The sequence below is a fragment of the Gadus morhua genome, chromosome 5 (assembly GCF_902167405.1).
Source record: "Gadus morhua chromosome 5, gadMor3.0, whole genome shotgun sequence".
Taxonomy (NCBI): domain Eukaryota; kingdom Metazoa; phylum Chordata; class Actinopteri; order Gadiformes; family Gadidae; genus Gadus; species Gadus morhua.
This window is the reverse complement of record NC_044052.1, coordinates 16,731,507-16,735,260: the sequence shown is the minus strand read 5'-3', so window position 1 is coordinate 16,735,260 and position 3,754 is coordinate 16,731,507. Positions and strand designations below refer to the sequence as shown.

The 3,754-nt window shown below is 46.2% G+C and overlaps 1 long non-coding RNA gene across 1 annotated transcript in view; it reads right to left on the bottom strand.

Annotated features, from left to right (window-relative positions):
* The window catches only part of LOC115543874 (uncharacterized), a 10,703-nt gene extending 7,334 nt beyond the window's left edge, over positions 1 to 3,369 (bottom strand). Inside the window, exon 1 of the long non-coding RNA XR_003976770.1 lies at positions 3,180 to 3,369. This is a non-coding gene — a long non-coding RNA (uncharacterized LOC115543874). The remainder of the gene's footprint in view (positions 1 to 3,179) is intronic.
* Positions 3,370 to 3,754: the final 385 nt, after the last annotated feature.

Sequence of the window (3,754 nt, the reverse complement as noted above, 5' to 3'; positions counted from 1 at the left end):
CTGATGGAGGCGGAGGGAATCTAAGCTCCCATAAGCTGAGGTGTCTCTGTCACTCTCCTTCCTCCCCAATCCCCAAACCAGGAACCTGTCCTCCTCTTCATTTATTTTTCATTAAGGGGCCCCGACTTGGGCTCTCAGCCTATTTGGGCAGCCGTGGCCGCCGGCCTGATCGCCCCGGAGCCAGTTAGGCATGTTATTAACAGTGGGGAGAGGGGCTCGTCTGAGATGATGGATCAATTCTATTTTCCAAGCTGTTACTGTCGTTCATTATTGTTTCAATTACCGCCATCCCGATAACGGCGGTCCCCGTCCCACATCGTATCAAACGGGGCCCATTAGACGCACCGCGGGAATCGGCCTTCAGTACGGCGTCCTCTTGATGAACGGCTAAACCGGTCGGCGCGCGTAACGTTCCAAGGTATATCGCACGCGTGTCTGTGTTGGCTCAGGCGTTTCACTCATTCAATTCGGTGTGTGTCTGTGTATTTATACATTATAGATGCATTATGTTGTATTGTGTCTTTGTGTGTGTGTGTGTGTGTCTGTGTTTGTGTGTCTTATTGTGTGGGTTTGTAAGTGCATTTGGTTATGCATTTACTTTTAATGTGTTCTTGTATTTGCGTGTAGCAGTGAGTGCATGAATGGATTTGTATTTATGAGTAGCAGTGTGTGTGTATGTGTGTGCGTGTGTGTGTGTCACACATTGCCCAAGCTTATGCCCCGTTTACACCATCCCGCAAATGGCCGCTAATGGCCGATGGACCACCGATGTGGAAGTCGGAGTGATTCGGGTTACATCGGGCTAAAAATGTATGATCGGGTCAATTTATCGGGGTAGCATTTACACATACCCGATGTTATAACGATAACATAACGATTTATGCCAGGGAAGTGTGTTTGGCGTCATTTGGCGTCATTTCGGGAGAAGGCAAAGGGGAGACTGGTTTAGACTGATATTCATTTATATATTTATTTATATTACAATAGCGATTTTATAATAATAGAATGCCGGTTCTAAATGGGCGAAGTACCCTGTAATTATAAAAGTACATCCATCCATCACCCCCTATTTATACCCAAGTGGCAGATTGAGGGTCTTCCTTAACACAATCTGGTCACTCACAATCGTTATTTGTCTAGGGTTCTCGAGGGTCTTTCGTGTGTTGAGGTTGCCGATATAAAGACGATAAAACACGATACAGCGCGGAAGATTAACGAATATAGCCGATGTCCCAGGAAAATTCCCGAACGATTTGCGATGTCTTACGTTATACTCCCGTTCTATTCCCGATTATAGCCGATTAGCCCATAGCAACACCTGGTAACCGATTCTACCCCGATAGACCCAAAATTAACAAACATGTTCGTTCTGTGCCGATGTTGCCCGATCATTGAGCATTTCTTCCCGTTTCTTCCCGTTGTCTAACGATGTTCCCGGGAAGAGTAACGGTGTTTCCCGATGCAACCACGCTATTTGCCGATGTTATAACGATAGCTGCTGATTTAGCCATCGGGCACCATCGGGGCCCACTATCGGGTAGGTGTAAACAGGGCATTAGTACCATCTTACGGTAGCATTTTCCTCTACACCTGTCACAAAGCACTTGGATGACTGCATTCATTGTAAAACAGACATGCATGCAGCAGACATGTGTTGGGCTGGTAAACTAAATACTGCGATAGGATAGAGATGCGAAACACCTCTGAGCGATAATTGAAGGCGTCTTTCAAAGGTGAGTATCTGCAAGGCTGCACAAACATTATCACCAATTTTAACAATGCAGCTCACTACAAAAATCACTAGATATCCTCTATTTCTTTCCTCCTTCTACCCACCCTCTCCCTCTGTGGAGGTGTGTGTGTGTGTGTGTGTGTGTGTGTGTGTGTATGTGTGTGTGTGTGTGTGTGTGTGTGTGTGTGTGTGTGTGTGTGTGTGTGTGTGTGTGTGTGTGTGTGTGTGTGTCTCTTTCTCTCAGCCAGGGTGTGAGTGCTGTCAGCCAGGAGTCAATGGTGTCAGATGTGCTCTCATTATGCCAGCTTACCTCAAGGTTCGCTGTGGGCTGCTGGCCGGCTACAGAATCGATCGGCACCAGGGACAGACGTTAAAGGCCACCGTGACATGCTGCGCACACACACACAAACACACTTACACACACACACACACACACACACACACACACACACACGCAAGCATGCACGCACGCACAAACACGCACACACACACACGCAAGCATACACACACACACGCACATAAACACAAACAAACACACACACACACACACATACCAAAAGCACAAAGAAAACCCCCCCTCCCTACCTCCCATGCCTTAAAATGCAAAGCTATGCCGACGTGCACAAGTTTGGTATTTCAGACCCTCGTGATCTCCCCCAGTCTTTATGTTTCAATGGCTACATTAAGGGACCCAGCCTCTTTTTCCTAGAAGGCTAGAATGTCATTGGAAAGGACATCCAGTCATTGTTTATTCCGTGGCTTAGCGTGCGTCTTCCACAACACATTGTTTGATGCGAAACAAAAGTTTTAATGTATGCAACTGGATCTTAAGTAGTATGATTCAAGACATTATTTTTCATTTTCATGATATCCGTGTAAACATGGCTTAGTAGCATCGACTCCACATCACCAACGATCTATGCACACCATAGAGTCTTCTCGTCTGCTAGTCATGAGCTCTCCCGGCTAACTAAACGCACAAAGCGTGAGCAGAGGTAACGGAGGCTAAAGTGTCACTAAGCTAACTAGCGTTTGTTTGGTGTCTGGTCGTTCTGACAGCGCTTGCTTATTAACGATCCACCCTCAACCGTCCACACGCTTTCTCAGAAACAGGAAAAACTGCCTCATTCAAGCATACCTCTGTATGTTCATAACTGATTGTATGAAGACCTCAAATTACAGGCTGACATGATAAAAAATAAAACACATTCTGGTGATTTTCAGCACCGTAACATTTTAAGGAAATTATTACATTTCTGTCCATGTCCAGGGGTAGACACCAATATTTTTACTGGCCCCAAGGGGCCACCAAGCTCCGAAACGTGGTGTGCCAGATGCACAGGCAGAAGCAGGGATCAGGCCCGGATCAATCATCAGGACCACAGTCACCACCAGGTCAAAGGTCACCAGGACGCAGAGCAACACACCATTGTGGGTGTGTGTGTACCTGTCCGAGATCCATGACTCCAACCCTCTCTTCTCGTCTCTCAGAACCAAGGGGACTGAGGAAGACCGGATGATATGAGGAACCGCTCTGAGATATCAAGGATGTCAGAGAAAGCCTGGGCAGGGACGTTTTTCCATGGGCGTAAGGATGTCCTAAAACTGGCGACAGCAGAGGGAGCGAAATGGGGAAAGGGAATGTGAGTGACCCGGACAATATAAAATCAAGGAATGCAAGGGAAGGGGAGGAATCCTACTTGTAAAGACTGTTCAGACAGCAACGAGAGCCAACTGACAGTGTAGGACAAAAGAAAGTGAAAGAGGGGACGATGGGGGTGGGTGGGGTAGGTAGCCTATATTCAATTCAAGGAATAATTAATTTGACCTTTTCTCTCATCAAAATAAGAACACTTGACGTGACATACTAATTGATGAAGAATAACTTGTTTTTAAGGACGCCTCTTGAGAGCAAAATATTTGATTTCATTTTAGAGCGTCATTACAGGAAGATGCAGGCAGTGATTGACAAAGCATACATGCCTAATGGGTGTACATGATTCTTATAGGGAAACCTTCAAA